The sequence below is a fragment of the Mustela putorius genome, unplaced genomic scaffold, assembly GCF_011764305.1.
Source record: "Mustela putorius furo isolate JIRA1106 unplaced genomic scaffold, ASM1176430v1.1 tig00003962_pilon_pilon_pilon, whole genome shotgun sequence".
Lineage (NCBI taxonomy): Eukaryota > Metazoa > Chordata > Mammalia > Carnivora > Mustelidae > Mustela > Mustela putorius.
In genome coordinates this window covers 17135751-17152711 of record NW_025422106.1, presented here as the reverse complement: position 1 = coordinate 17152711, position 16961 = coordinate 17135751, and the positions used below count along the sequence as shown (strand labels likewise).

Below are 16961 nucleotides of genomic sequence, written 5' to 3'. Positions count from 1 at the left end.
CCTCGAGACCTAGGGGTGGGGGAATGAGGGGAGGAGGAGGTCGCAAGCAAGCCAGAGCAGAAGCAGACGAGAACCGCTCTGTTACCAACCTCTTCCACCACCAGGTGACGCCAGAGAGCGCGAGAGATTCCATTCCTAATTAACCCAGCAGATGGCAGCAGCCCCCCATCAGCCTCTAAAGACCCCAAACTGAATTTTCAGGATCTTTTTACGGCCCGTCTCCTCGGGATCGCTGTCCTCCCACGGCCGCTGTCTCTGACAGGCAGAAAAGGCAGACTTACCGGGGAGAGGATAGGTACACACCTGTGAGCCCCACCTATGCCAGGCACTGTTCTCCATACTGGGTAGGCAGGATCTCCTACCCACTTCAACCCCCTGCATGGTGGCCTCCAGTCTCTTGGTCCCGCAGACAGGCAAACAGATCCCAGAAAGGGACACGATGTTCCTCCGCACCGAGCTAGATGTGGAGGACATGGGGCTCCAGCCTGACTTTCCTCTCCAGCGAACATCGTCCACACCTGTAGGCCAGAAAGCTCGAGGCAGCCTCCAACAGGTGGTCCTTTTGCGTGCTCATGAAAGCAACGCCCACTCATTCATTGAATCAGCGCAACCAGTAGAGGCTGTTTCTGTTCCCCCTTCAAAGGCAGGCGGTGAACCTGGGGCACTGAGAGAGACGAGGTTGCAAAGGCGACACCCTTAGTAAAAGTGAGGTCTGGCGTTGGAACCTCAGACCCTTACCCCGGGGACTATTCACTACGTGGCTGTTTTACCAAGCCCCGTGGGGGACACAGAGGAGGCTCCTGGCAGCAAAGAGAGTGTCAGTCTTGCTCCTTGCAAACATCCAGGGGAGGCTAAGCATGGCTTCTCGCTCCACCATGTTCCACTGGGACCCTGGGGGCATGCAGGGGCTCACTGCTGTCTCTGCCTGGGTAGCTTTTAGGAGTCTCCTAAGACTCAGGGATGTCCCTCTGTTCAGTCAGCAAGCCTTTGCTGAGTACCTACTGAGTGCCACACATAAACAATGGCAACAGGGCCTCTCTGCCAAGAACTCTTGGGTTGGGGGGGATAAGATCATTTGCAAGTACAGGAAAAAATAAAACCACAGAGACAGAATTCAGTGGGTGACTAATCAGCATGTGGGTAGCAGAGAATTTGGCTTAGTCAGGGAGGACTTCGTGGGGGAGGGGCGCGTTTTTGCCTTTGACCTTCCAGAGTGCAGAGGGCTTAAGGAGATGGAGGAAGGGCAGCAGAGAGTCCTGGCATGAGTTGGGCGATTTGAAGAGAATGGAGAGGCTGGCTAGACCTGATGGAGTGTCCCATGGGGAAAGGCTGGAAATAAGCCTGGCAGTGAGTTTAGGAGCAGATCCTGGAGGCTCCTGAGGGCCCCGAAGAGGGCCTTTCCCTGTATTTGATAAAATGATGTTTATGATGGCTCAGAGCCAGTCTAGGCATGGAGGAGGGCATGGCGAGATAAAGTCAGCTCCTGGGAAGGTGCGCGTAGGCCCACAGAGCAGAACAGAAGGGGACAGTAGAGCCTGGAGTGGGGGGAGAGAGGGAGCCTGGTCGTGTCGCATACAGGGCAGGCATCATAGATCCAGACATCTAACCCCTACAGGAGCCTGGAAGATCTATGCCACGACCTCTGTTTCATAGAGGACTAGAACAAGATCCGTGTGTTTAAGGGAGCTTCCCAAGGTTACCTTGTTTAAGCCCAGCAGAACCAGGCTTCCAGCTCCTACAGACTGACACCAAAGTGTGTGTTTGTAACCCTGATGCCATACTGTCTTCACGTCGCTGACCCAGCACGGGGCAGGCTGGCCTGGTTGAAGAGATGGCTCCCCTGGGCTGGGATACCTAGCAGGGCTGTGGGGACAGGGCTGATGAAAGGGTTAGCACTGGGCCCACCAAGATGCCCCAAGGCCTCAAGGTCTTCAGAGTCTCCAAACCACCCGTTGAGGATATAAATCCAGAATTTTAGACATGTGGACATACCTGGTTTATGAATATAGAGGCTGTAGCCGAAACAAGTCATCGGTGGGGCATGCTATCCTTTGAGGTTCACGGGCGGCCCCCAGGAGACAGAAGCTTTTGGAGAAAGGCACAAGCATGGCCGGTGCTGAACGTCTGTATTAACCGTTCCCAGAAAAGGAGGAGAGGACCCCCTCCTGCCCCACCTGGGGGTCCAGGTGCACCGGAAGTCCCAGGTGCAGGGTGGGGAGGAAGCACCAGAAATTCTCCTTGCAGCTCTTTGGCTACGGCTGGAGATGCGGACTGCAGATGATCATCTGTTCCGGCCAAGCCCCAGAGTTATTTCTGCACAAGCAAGCAGAGTCCTGTCTGGAGTGACAAGGGCCGTGGCCTACCGCTGGCAGGCGGCAAGCACCCCGTGGGCTTTGCCAGTGTAGTTACGCATGTTGGAACCATGGCGGGAAGAGATGGGAGCGTGTACGGGGGGAGAGGAACGGCGGTACTGGTTCCCCACGGGAGGAGACTAGAACAAAGCCAGTGGCAAAGAAACACTTGTAGCTCATGGGAATTGGGGGGGACACGGACACACACACACCGTTTTGTACTCTAGCTTTCAGAGTTCCAGAAGGCCCTCTGAGATTTCAGAAGAATCCAGCTCCCATCAGGGCTGTGGTCACCAGTCCTGTGAGGTCACCTTGTCTTGACTTCCCGCCATCCCTCCAGACCCCATCCCACGCACAGAGGACAGAAGCGTCCCCACCTCCCAGGGTTAGGATCCCCAAGATGTGACTTTCTCCATGTGGCTTTTTTCACTTTTCAGGCTGAACAGCTAGCTGCTCTGAGCTTTCCCTCCACCCCCTCCAGCCCCTTCTCCCACCTGGCACTTCCACAGCTCCCTCCAGGGTGCTCTGTCACAGGCCTGGTGCAGGTGTCCCCAGAGTCCCCATGCAAGAGAGAAGGACAGACGTAGACCCCACCTGCCCCCACAGCGTGGCCTTCTCCTCTGAACTGAGTCCCTTCCTCCACCTCTGCTTTGCTCGTCTCCTTGGGTCCCCCTGGCCTTACACCCACAGATGGAAACTGAAATGCCTCTCTGGGAAAAGTCGCTTCCAGAATGCAAGTTCTCTTTCCACATTCTTACATCAAGAAATGAGCCTCTCGTTTCCAGCCCTTCCCTTCCTGACGAAGCCTGGAGATCTGGGACGCCGAGCAGCGGAGGCCCGAGAGCGTTTTCCCAGTGGGGTGACAGCCTGCCTTCCTCGGCCACCAGCTCGAGGATGCTGGGGGCATTCTGTACCACATTTTTGTTTTTTTCTTTCTTTTGGGTCACTACACACACATCTTCAAAGACACAGACCTCACTACTCTCCTAGTGTTGCTTGGCCTCTGATCACACATCCCGTGTGTCCCTCTGGACAGGGCCGTGAGGGATCCTGCCAGAAGAAGGAGGAAGGCAGAAGAGGAGAGACACAGAAAGAGATTGACGATAGGAGCTCAGGGGCCAGGTGGGAGCTCGGTTGTGGGTCTGGCCCAGGCACCTCCCACCTCTGGGTCCAGTCCCTCCAGACATGCCTCCTGAGGGGTGGACAATATCCACAGGACCCGGGAGTGAGTTCCAGTTCTGATGATCTGAGACCGGCCTGTAAATCATGAAAGTGAGTCTGAGGCCAAAGAGATATCAGGCTTTCCGGAAATGGAGATTATGAACTTGACTTCTTGGTCCAAAAAGCTGATGTCACCTGGCAGAGATTCTCAGAGGCAAGCAGTCCAGATTAACGTCTTAGGAAGGAAGGAAGGAAGGAAGGAAGGAAGGAAGGAAGGAAGGAAGGAAGGGGAGAAAGGGAAGGAGAAAGAGAGGGGAGGAAGGAGTCATATTCAGGGATCTACCACACATTATCTCATGGCTTTTTTTCAAATCGAGAATTAATCTGTACCATAAATATTCACGCTCATTCAGTGGTTTTAACATATTCACAAAGTTGTGCAACCATCACCACCATTTAACTCCAGAATATTTTCATCCTCCCCAAAACAATTCCATATCCATTAGCAGCCACCGTCCCTCCCCCCACCCAGGAAGCCACAAATCTACGTTCTGTCTGCACCGACTTACCTCCTCTGGACATCTCACATGGAATAGGGGGCATCTCGTAACAGGTGTCTTTCACTTAGTGGAATGTTTTTCCAGATTAATCTATGTTGTAACATAAGCCCTTTTTGTGGCTGAATGAGGTCCCATTGTACGGATGTCCCACATTTTTGCGGATCCTTTAGCAGCTGATGAACATTGGGGTTGTTTCTACTGCTGGGCTATTTGGAATTACGTGGCTGGGAACACTCATGTACAGGTTTTTGTACGGACGTATGTTCTCAGTGTCCTTTGGGAGCCCCCCAGAGCAGAATGGAAAGGGGAATATGGCAACTCTGTATTTGACATTTTGGGAAGCTGAGGAACTCCTTTCTATAGTGGTTGCACCATTTTACGTTCCCACCAGCATGCGCGAGGGTTCCAATTTTTCTGTGTTCTCACCAACACTTGGAATTGCCCATCTTTTTTATTTTTGCCATCCTTGTGTGTATGGAGTGGTGTATATCCCTGTGCTTACGATATGCATTTCCCTAATGACTAATGGTGTTGAGCCTCTTTTTATGGGTTTGTTGGACATTTGTATCTTTTCTTTTTATATCTTCTTTGCAGATCACGTTTAGCTAAACCGTCCTGCCACTCAGGCTTTATAGAGAGTTTAATCCCTTTACATTTAATGTGACGACTAATCAAATAAAATTTAAATCTGCCATTTTTGTCATTTTTCTTTCTTTTTCCTCAATTGCTCTATACTTCTTTTGTGTTAGATATTTTCTAATGCATTATTCAAATTCTCCTGTTTTCTTTTTTTTTAAGATTTTACTTTTTTTTTTTAAAGATTTTATTTATTTATTAGACAGAGATCACAAGTAGGCAGAGAGGCAGGCAGAGAGAGAGAGAGGGAAGCAGGCTCCACGTTGAGCAGAGAGTCCGACGTGGGGCTGGATCCCAGGACCTTGAGATCATGACCCAAACCAAAGACAGAGGCTTTAACCCACTGAGCCACCCAGGCGCCCCAAGGTTTTACTTATTTATTTGAGAGAGAGAGTGAGAGAGAGCATGAGAGGGAAGACGGTCAGAGGGAGAAGCAGTCTCCCTGTGGAACTGGAAACCTGATGTGGGACTCAATCCTGGGACTTTGGGATCATGACCTGAGCCAAAGGCAGTTGCTTAACCAACTGAGCAACCCAGGCACCCTCTCCTGTTTTCTTTAACTACTCTTTTTTTTTTTTTAAGATTTTATTTATTTATTTGACAGACAGAAATCACAAGTAGGCAGAGAGGAGGCAGAGAGAGAGGGGGAAGCAGGCTCCCTGCTGAGCAGAAAGCCCGATTCGGGGCTCGATCCCAGGACCCTGGGATCATGACCTGAGCTGAAGGCAAAGGCTTTAACCCATTGAGACACCCAAGCGCCCCTTAACTACTCTTTTTAAAATTTATTTTCTTACTGCATGTTTGGGAATTACAATTAACATCTTAATTTATAATAATCTAGTTTGTATTAATATCAACCAAATTTCAGTGGTATATTAAAAGTGTTGTTTCAAGGAGTGCCTGGGTGGCTCAGACAGTAGAGCATCTACTTTTCAGCTCAGGTCATGATCCCCGGGCCCTGGGATCAAGCCCTGAGTTGGGCTCCCCACTGAGCAGGAAGCCTGGTTCTCCCTCTCCCTCTGCCTGCCATTCAGCTGCTTATGCTGTCTCTCTCTCTGTCTGTGTCAAATAAATAAATAAAACATTTTTTAAAAATGTTGTTTCCATATAACTTCATTCCTTAACCCCTGTGGGTTTTTTTTTTAAATTTTTTGCTATTATTGTCATACAAAATACATCTTTATACATTGTATTTATGTCATCACGTACTTAGTGTTATTGCTTTATACAGCTGTCTCTTGCATCAGATAAGAGAAAAATATAAATAAAAATACAAACACAAATAAAAATGCAATAAAAGAAAAATGTAACCAAAAATATATTCCCATTGTCTTTTATATTAATTTATATATTGCTTTTACTGATACTCTTTATTTCTTTTCTTTTTTTTAAAGATTTTATTTATTTATTTGACAGATCGCAAGTAGGCAGAGAGGCAGGCAGAGAGAGAGGAGGGAAGCAGGCTCCCAGCTGAGCAGAGAGCCCGATATGGGGCTCGATCCCAGGACCCTGAGATCATGACCGGAGATGAAGGCAGAGGCTTAATCCACTGAGCCCCCCAGGAACCACTGATTCTCTTTATTTCTTTATGTGAATTCTAGTGTTTGCCTAGTCTATTTTATTTCAGCCTGAAGGGACTCACTTGGTACTTTTTAAAAAAATATTTTATTTATTTATTTGAGAGAGAGCACAAACAGGCAGAGAGGCAGAGGGAGAGGAAGAAGCAGGCTTCCCACCGAGGAAGGAGCCAGATGCAGGACTCGATCCCAGGACCAGCTGAGCTGAAGGCAGACACTTAACCAACTGAGCCACCGAGGGGCCCCTCACTCTAGTATTTCCTGTAGAACTGATCTGCTAAGCAGCAAAATCTCTCAGTTTTTATGTAAGTGAGAATGCCTTAATTTCTTCTTCACTTTTAAAGGATTGTTTTGTCCGATACAGAGCTCCTTGGTTGATAGTTCTTGCTTTCAGCTCTTTAAATAAATCAAGCGTCTGCCTCCTGGCCTATGTAGTTTTTGGTGATAAATCAGCTATTAATACTATGGAGCACATTTTTTATGTGATGAATTACTCCCCTCTTGCTGCTTTCACATTGTCTCATTGTCTTTGCTTTCGAAGGTCTGATTATGATGTGTCTTGGTAGAGATCTATCTACATTTATCCTACTTGAAGTTCATTCAGATTTTAAGGTTGGTAGATTAATATTTTGCATCAAATTTGGAGATTTTTAAGCCATTATTTATGCAAATATTCCTTTGTCACCTTTCTCTCTCTTCCCTCTCTCTGGGACTCCCATTCTGCGTATGTTGGTACAAATTTTTGTGATCTCTAAGTCTCAAATTTCTGTTCTTATTTTTTTTTCTTTTTTTTTTCCCCCTTCTATTCCTCAGACTGGATCATTTCAACAGACGTATTTTCATCTTTCCTGATTCTTTCCCCTGCTTACTCAAATTTGATGTTGAACTCCTCTAGGAAATCTTTCATTTCTGTTGTATTTTTCAACTTCACGGTTTCTATTGGTTGTTTTTAATAACTCCCATATACTTACTAATACTATTTAGTGGCATACCATTATCATACTTTCCTTTAGTTCTTTAGATATGGTTTCCTTTAGTTTTTAAAGATATTTAAAATACATAATTTAAGGTCTTCCTCTGGAAGTCTATCTGGGATTCCTCAAGGAGAGTTTATATTGATTTTTCCTCCTTGTGTATATGCCTTACATTCTTGTTTCTTTTCATGTCTCACAAGTTTTTTGTTGGAATCTGGAATAATATAATGTGGCAACCCTGAAAATCAGAGACTCTCCTCTCCCCAAGGTTTGTTATTGTTTCTTTTTTGTTTGTTAGTGATCTTTCTGAACTAATTCTATAAAGTCTGCATTTTTTTGTTATGCATGACCACAGAAACCCCTTCTTAGTTAGCTTGTTGTAAAGTAGTGGTTGGACAAAGATTTCCCTAGATATCTGGAACCAATAAGTCTCCCAGTCTTTGCCAAAGGGCCCTGGGTTTGTGTTGGTCATACCTTCAACTTCAGCTGGTGCTTATAACCCAACTTTAGCTTTCACCTCCTGCTTGCTTAGTGTCTCAGGGTTAGCCAGAGGTGAGAACTTAGGGTCTTTTAAGACTTTCCTGGCCTAGGACTTTTCTAGCACCTGGGTGGCTCAGTTGGTTAAGCAACTGCCTTCAGCTCAGGTCATGATCCCAGAGTCCTGGGATCCCTGCTTAGTAGGGACCCCTGCTTAGTAGGGACCTTCAGGCTCCCTGCTTAGTAGGGACCTTCCTCCTCTCATGCTCTCTATTTCTCTAATTCTCTCTCTCAAATAAATAAATAAATAAAATATTTTAAAAATAAAAGTAAAAAGACTTTCCTGGCCTATGCACAGTGCTGTGCATATATGCAGCCTTCTAGATTTTACCTAGATTTGTTAAGTGTTGATAATCCCATTCAATGACATGTAAACCGAGGCCCAAATATGTTAAGTGACTTACATAAGCTCTCCATCAAGCAGTGAAGGACACAAGATTCAAACCCAAAGTCATGTTCTTTCTGCTCCAAGAAGCAAGACACCTTCAACTTCCACTGGCATTCCTCTTCCGTGCTCACTGGTGACCCTGGCTTTAATCTCGCACAGAAGTCTACACCAAGTCTGAGACTGAAAGGTTAGCTCTTGGGAGTTGACAATGACTTGGTAATAGAGACTTAGAGTCAAAGCTAATTCCAAGGAATCTCCAGAATGGAGGAAGGCAGGCTTGCCCTATGTGTGATAAGCCAAAACCACCTGTGCATTCTTAGGACTGGGGGGAACTTCAAAGCCATCACAACTGACTCTAGCCCATTTTAAAAGCTGTCTTTTGCTGAGCCTTCACTACAAGTATCTGGTTCCCTGACAAGTCTTTACACTCTAGCAGGTCTATGAAACAGAAAACAAATAAACAAAAACAAAAAACAAAAAACCCTCCACAAATGGCTTACTTATAAGGTGGCATATGATTCCAGAGTCTAAGACCTTAACTCCTAGGATCAACTTCCACTGAATCCTTTCGTGGAATCCTTGGACAGGGAGCTCATTACCTTCCAGACCAACTCATCCCTCCTTCCCGCCCCTCAGCTTGTCAGAAAATTAGGCCAGCACAGGGGAAACAAGAGGAGTCTTGAGAGTCTAGAGGTTTAGATCTTTGACTACCCTTCTTCTGATCTGCATGATTTTGCCAAGTCACTTCCTCTCTCTGAACCCGTTTCCTCATCTGAGAAACGGGGAAAAGCATGCCTGGTTGGCAAGGCTGTCCGAGGGTTGATGACATAAAGCCGTCGGGCACGTTCAGTAGAACGATCAACAATACAGCTGTTACTGGGTTCTTCCATGAAGGAACTGAATTCTGAGTCTTGGTAGTTTCCACCCATTGTCCCTAAGGCTGATCCTTCCATCCAGCTTCCTGTCGGTACCTTCAGATCTTGCAAACAGCCATTGAAATTGCCCCTTTTTTATTAAAGCTAAACCACTCTTCTCCCTGAACAGCTCCCCAAACACATGACTTCCTTCACCACCACATTTCCTCTCCTCTAGGGATAAGATCCACACACACAGCCCCCACCCCACCACCACCCACAGCGTGGGAAGGTCTGAGAGCTGCTCAGACCAGCGGAGAGGAAAAAGGGCATCTCTGACTGCCTCCTTTCAAAGCTTGTATCTCTTCTAATGAAGCCCAAGGGCACCCCTTATGCCACAGGGTGGGACCACCCAGGACTATCCAGAGCTTCCTGGTTGCCCCTACAATTGTGGATCACAAACCAATATCTTTCCCAAACCTTTTATTTACTTGTTTTTTTAAGCTGATGCCTGTATCTTTTTAAAATACATCTTGTTGGAGTCAGCACACGTCCCAGGCTGCTGAGGCCCTGATGGTCACATCCATCTTAAAGCAAATCATCCTAATGTAAAGCATCAACCCTAATGAAAATAAATCCTACTACATCATCTGATTTCCTCCCATCTCCCCATGCTCTGCTGCCTGCCCCCATTGCAAACATCTTATGTAGATGAGTTCTTGAGGCCATTTCAACAAGAAACAAGACTGGGGCCCAGGAGATGCTGAAATCAAGTCCCTGAATATTTACGGGACACTTGACATGAAGCAGGCATTTGCAGACCTCATACCTATGGGGCCTTTGCAACCATCCTCTGCAGAGATCGTCATGAACCCATTTATAGAAGAGTCAATGAGGTCAAGTGATTCACGCAAAGTCACGCTGCTGGTTGCCATAGGGATGGGACACAACTCTGGGATTCTCTGACCCTGGAGCCTGTATTCTCTTCTTTATACTGTCCATGTTCCCCATTTTGCTAATAGAGTCTGAGTAGTTCTCCAGTTTCAAAGTGCATAGAAGTCACCTGGAAAAAAAGATCCATCCTCAGTCCTACAAATTTTGATTCACTAGGTCCAGGGTGAGGCTTGGACACCTTGAGGAAGACCTAGTCCTTCACAAATAACAGCCTTTCCTGCCACTCCAGGTACTGGGCTCTGAAAGTCAACTCTCAAGCATCGCCCTGTGTGTCAAATCTGTGTTGGCTTATTTCCTGGCCAAGCCAGCCCAAGTAAGGGCAGAGAGCCTCTTCTGGAGGGGAGAGGGAGACCTTTGGAGCCATCCTCAGCCTCTACCTCTTGCTGTTCCCGTGGCATTTTTCAGCCCAGACCCTAAACTTCACCTCCTTCTGTGACCTCTGATTAGCTTTCCAGATCTGGCCGGAGGAAGCGGGAAAGCCCAGGCATGGATGTTGCAATGACAGATTATTTAACACAACTGAGTGCTCTCTGCATCATGAATTCCCCCACCAGAGACATGAGACATTCCTGGGCTGCCTGCCAGGTTGAGTCCCTAGCCAGGAGCGTTTACACAGAGATACAAATGGCTTTTTGCCCACCCGCTGTGGCTTGTCATGACTGCTTCCTCCCCACGGCAGAAGGATGCCACATCAAATGTTCGCCTTTAAAGACACTTACTTCACGGATCTGGTAGACTTCCCTATCTTCACCTGCCTCATGCCATGCAGGCCTGTTCCTTAGAGGCAACCCTTTTGGTCACGAGATAAAAAGAGAAAACTGCTTCTTCCTTCCTTTTCCGTATGTGAGTAATGACTGACTCTTTCTCGTGGTTCATATGTGGTGACAGGGTTTCTGCAGACAGAATCTAAATTTAATTAGAAGTTCAGGGGCTGTCTGTCTGCATTTTGTCTATTCTGTTGCGGAGAAACTGGACCAAAGGGTGTGTGTGACTTTAAACAAGATACCCAAGCCCTCCGAGGTCCAGTTCCTTCATAGTGAAATAGGGTTAACAATCCTGTCTCTTGGTTATTAAGCATCTGAATGAAGGCAGAGTGCAAAGGACCCAGAAAAATCGCAGACACGTAGTAGGGGTCTCTGGCTCTGTGTCTCTGCATGTGTTGTCATCACTTTCAGCATCTGGCTACATAAGGTGTGGTCCCCAAAGAAGCAGCACCTGCCTCCCCTGGGATCTTGATAGAAATGCAGGATCTCATACCCCCACCCCAGACCTGTCCAATCAGAATCTGCATTTTGATAGGTTTAGGCATTGCAGCGAGGGGAAGTGGTTAGCTCACTATCTGACAGGGTAAAGAGGCTGGGAAGGGGTATGGCAACAGATCTCTAACCATTTTCTATCTTTTTGCACTGTTCACCATCTCTGCTACGCTATGCCAGAATATACTCTCCTGTGAGAGCGATCTCCTTCTATAGAACTCTGACCTCCTTGCCCTCCAAGTGTTGCCTAGGGATAAAAGACCTACTTCTTGGAGTGGCATTCAGGTCCCCCCTCAATCTGGACCAATCCAACCTTTCCGGCCATGGCTTCTGCAGACACTGTGTTCTATCCACCCTGGGCAATGTCTGTCATTTCTGAAGGGCAGACTTCACTTAGAGGCCTCGGCTCCTAATTCCAGAAATGATTCCCTATCCTCATGGGATACTGTCATTTCATTACCTTCACCCACTTACTCAAGCTCCAGCTCCTGGAATGCTCTTCTCCATCTCTTAAACCCTACCCAGTTTTCAAGGCTCAGGTCCATTGTAATTGTCAGAATATGTATAGGTCAAGGTCGTAAAGGGTGAGCATCTAACAGTCAAGAATGTGGGTTGTTCGTTGACCCACCAACAGCTATTTAAATCCCTTTGCGAAATTCTGAACTTCTGAGACGTGTGTACTCTGATCAACCCTGGTTGGGTAAAGAAGATAGTAAAGGTGTCAAATCAGAGAGTTGTGATGATTCCTTGGCAGGTGGTGGGGAGCTACTGTGCCTGGCCCAGTGATTGGCACATAGTAAATGTTCAACAGAACTTCAGCAAACCCACTATGGTGAAAAACCACTTCAGCATAAATTCTATTGAGATGAGCCTATGTATGGTTCCTTCACTACTGTAATCCTGGTACCTGGCCCAGCTTCTGATACACAGAAAATGTTCAATAAATATTTCCAAAAATAAACAAACATATAAATAAATTGTTAAATAATTGTAAAGCTCCGTACAAATAAATGTTGCTATTTTGTTTGTTTTTATTTGTTTTGTTTTGTTTATTTTATTTATTGTTTATTTATTCTTTTATTTATTTGTTTGTTATTATTTAGTTAACAGAATTTAGATAACCTGACAGAGATGGAGATCCTGCATTTATTACTAATGTGACTGCTGACTTATGCTGTCTTCCAGGCCCATGGGAGTGGGCTATGGCTTCTTCACACACAATGCAAAGGTTATATACTGTGGGGTTTCCCCTCCGTTATTTCAATGTCTTGTCCAATCTGCTTTCAATCTTTTGTCAGCATAACATAACTGTACCCCTCCATAATAACTATTTGGAGCCACAATCATCTCTAGACCGTTGGCATCACCAGTTAGGATGCTAAAGTTTCAACACTCAGTCTGTGCCCACCTTTTCTAGGAGCCCATGTCTGTCCTAGATCATCATCCCTCAATCTCAAAAACAAAAAAGATGCTTTTTCTAAGAAATAATAGAGAGGTCTCAGCAAGATATGGACCACACACCTGAGTGAAGGACAGAGAGAAGGATAGCTCCAAAATGGCGCCCTCAATTGGAAGGTCAAGGACAGCCCAATAGGTCTGTGAGGTCATGCAGATCACAACTTCCCAGCATGATTGCCACCATCTGCTCTCTCCCAGGCCATCTGTGCTGGCCGCACCCCTTCACACTCCACTCTTACCGTGTCTTCCTCAAATGCAGGGACTCGGGCTAACGAGGCCCCAGGTGGTCTCTCTTTTTGGGCATATCTTGTCAAATGGCAGAATCACCTGCGGGTCCTGGGAAATTATGGATACTGAGTCAGTGGATCCTAGGTGGGGCCTGAGAGCCTGCATTTCTAGTAAGTCCAAGTGAGGAAAATGCTGGTGAGTGTGTCACACTTTGAATAAGAAGGGTGGACTCTATTCCTGGACTATGGATTTCATCATTCTCCCTGGACCTTAGAAGCCCAGTCCTCTGCTAAATACATTTTAAGAAAAAAATTTCTTATAATTATATTTGTCAGTTATACCTAAGTAGAACTGGGGGAAAAAATGATTTCTATATATTGAAAAATACATTTGAAGTATGGAAAATTTCTTCTGTAGATCACATCATGCAAATTAATCATTGACAAATTGATGGATATGGAGTATTTTACATGAGAATAAAAGATGATGAGTTCCAATTATAATGTACATTGAATATTTACTACCCTGGTTTTTGCGATTGCTTAGTCCCTATCATAGAAATATAAGCTTCCCGATGTCAATAGCTTATTGACAACAGCTTATGAAGTACTTTGTTATCCTGAAGCCCCTTTTGTCTTTTTTATGCTATCTTGCTACTAACACTGCTTTCATGATCTAAGGACTCTTCCTTCAGATAGCAATCAGGATAGATGATTAGTGGTTATCTGTCAGCGATGTTGATGGTGGTATATAAAATAACAGAAAACATTTACTGAGTATTTCCTAGGGGTCAGGCACAATGCTAAGTGCTTTATAAAAATTTACTTGACTTAATCCTCAAAATAACCTCATGGAGACACTGGTATCAATTACAACTATGAAAATAAGAAAATGAAGATCAAGAAAAAGGAAGTAGACTTTCTTCTATTCCCCAGGGCTAGTAGGTTGTAGTGTGAGTACTTGAACCTGGGTCTGCATGGCTCCAAACCTCAGAGTGTTGACAGCTACAAAACATTAAAAAATAAAATAATGTCAAAAAATACAAAAACGATTTTTTAATTTTAAAGAAGTACAAGAAATTCAGACACTCTTTGGCTACCTACCCAATTAACAGTCCCCTTTAAGAAATATTGTGCTGGGGCACCTGGGTGACTCAGTGGGTTAAAGCTTCTGCCTTCGGCTCAGGTCATGATCTCAGGGCCCTGGGATTGAGCCCCGCATTGGTCTCTCCGCTCAGCAGGGATCCTGCTTCCCCTTCTCTCTCTGCCTGCCTCTGTGCCTACTCGTGATCTCTATCTGTCAAATAAATAAATAAAATCTTTAAAAAAATAAATATTATGCTAAAATTAAAAATTCACTTAAAATAATCCTGTTTCCTTTGTGAACAGATGGCCAGAATTATATCCATGAGACTTTTTCTTTCTTTTTGTATTTTGAAAAAGTAGCATCCAATCATCTTAAGATGAGGCTTCCAAAAATTGCTCACATGCTGCATTGAACCAATTTAACAACATAACAAAGCAGTCAGGAGGATCAGATCTGGCTCTTATGGGCCAAATCAATCCTTCCCATATTTGTTTATTGGGCCTAAAACTTTGTTCATTTTTCATTCTGCACTTTCTAGTAAACTAAGTAAAATTTTCTCATTAGTTTAAAGCAGATGAAACCATCTTACGTAAATATTCTGAATTGTGATCAAAGCATTCACCAAGTCAAAAAAAATTTAAACATTGGTCATTTGGAAAGTATTGCTTTATGCAGGTAGGCAGACATTCAAATGTTGACAGATTTTATTACATAGTGTCAAATATTAGATTCACTAATCTCACCAGCAAAGTATTTTTAATTTATTTTTTTTCAAATCTTTTATTTATTTACTCATGAGAGACAGAGAGAGAAGCAGAAGGAGAGGAAGAAGCAGACTCCCCACTGAGTGGACTGGATCCCGGCACCCTGGGATCATGACTTGAGCGGAAAGCAGATGTCTAATGACAGAGCCACCATGCACCCATGAAACCTTTAAGTATTGGGAAACTATCAAGCTCACAGTGGTCAATACAAGTTTTTTTATGTTCTCATTTTGACGATAATTTTCCCCCAGTTTTCCTGAGATACAACTGATATGTAATCTTGTATTAGTTAAATTCGTAAGCATAATGATCTGATGTGTGCATGTATCACAAAATGATTGTCATGAGTCTACTCAACCTGTTTCACGTAGTTACAATTTCTCCCCGCCCTCACCCCTGTATGACAAACTTGTAATATCTACTTTCTTAGCAACTTTGAAACATACAATATTGGTAAGCATAGTGTCCATGGGGTCAGTGACAACCCCATAACATATTCATGTACTCACTGGAAGTTTGTAACCCTTTGACCACGCTCTGCTAAATACTTGTAACATTTATTGTATACCTACTGCATGGCTGGTTACTAATAGACCTTCGACTGACTTAATCTGATGTCGTGTGTTCACATTCCCACTTTATAGAAGAACGCAAGTTCCCAAGGGATGTGAGGAGTCTTCCAGTCCCGGGGACGGGGAATTGTGGGCTGGAGCAGCAGCTGGAGACCTTCCGTGCAGACAAGAACCTTCCGTGCGGATAAGAACCACCACCCTGAAAACACTAGATCGCTCTGGAGGTTTACTTTGTATATTTACATGTCTGCCCCCACGAGCCAGGCTCCACGATCTGTAAGTGGATTAGCACCCACCTGCTATTACCCACGCAGGTGTCTGTGGCTAAGTATTTCTCAAGAATATGGGCATCATGCCATCTTTGTTAGAGTTGCCAAGGATGCTTGTAGCAAATAACATGTATGTCCCCATCCCAGATAGTGGCTGGGTCTGGCTAACTTTTCACCAAGATCCCTTTCCCTTCTGGGCATTAGACACTATTTCCCCGGGGCGCAGCATGGAGGTGTGGAACCAGGTCTCACGAATGGGAGGTGAATGGAAGTAACACGGTCACCTCTTTGCTGCAGAAATTAAGAGCAGGTGTGTCCTCTCTGCACCCCTTCATTTCATGCTCTTATCTGAGGACTCTGAAGCTACAAGGAAGGGTAGAAGCCAAGATGGAGGAGTCTGGGGTCCCAGAATAACCAGGAGAAGAATATGTCCAGATCAACTCCAGAGAACTCCACCCCACTAACTTATACTGGATTGTGGCTTGAGAAATGAATCATTATCTCGTTCAGGCATTGACACAGTGGGATGGCTGGTGTAAAATTTGTTTTCCCTGCTGCATATATCTACTGGATCTTGGCAGGAAGAGCCCAGAAATCTGCATTTTCAGAAAGCCTTCGGGTCATTCTGGAAAACCAGAGTTTCATGAAAGGGGTCAGTCTTGAGGGAGGATGGCAGTGCACCAGGGTGGCCCAGAGAGTTGTGTCAAAAACAACGATACCATTTACGGTTTCCATCACACCTTGTCCTCCGTCAACCCCCTTTCTCATCCCTTCCTCTTTCATGGAACACTGACGTCAAAGCACACTCCTGAGAGGCTCTCGCGGTAACATGTTTTTTCTTGCAAGATAGATAGATTAATTTCTGGAACGTGAGCTTGTCCTGAGAGCAACCTGATGGGTTGGTTGCAAACAGCAGTCACAGATGGGAGCCTGCATGCACAGCAGGTATTTTATCGATCAAAAAAGCAAAATTTGAGGATGACTCATCTTCATTTTTGTATCTGTCATGGTGTCTGTCATTTCGAGTCAGAGACCAAGGCCTGGGGCTGTGTGGAGGTTGTGGGTAAGTGAAAGCAAATAATAACATACCCATTTTAGGGCATGGGAACGTTTGTATGGGTCCAGAAATTTCTCTCAACAGTTGGCCATACTCGAAAGCGCATACCTGCCCACCCAAAGACCTGGTCTCCAATGACTCTTGTTTCTCTGCTTTCTTCGGGAATCTACTGCTACAACAGCATGGTAGCTCTTTCCACTCCAACGCACACGTGCACACACAGGTACAGAATATTCACATCAGACATCCAACAAAGGAGAGGGTCCCCTTCCTTCTATT

General features: G+C 45.3%; 1 long non-coding RNA gene across 1 annotated transcript in view; it reads right to left on the bottom strand.

Moving 5' to 3' along the window:
• Positions 1-13293: 13293 nt before the first annotated feature.
• Positions 13294-16961, bottom strand: part of LOC101685857 — a 32807-nt gene continuing 29139 nt past the window's right edge. The window contains exon 6 of the long non-coding RNA XR_001178578.2: positions 13294-13938. This is a non-coding gene — a long non-coding RNA (uncharacterized LOC101685857). The remainder of the gene's footprint in view (positions 13939-16961) is intronic.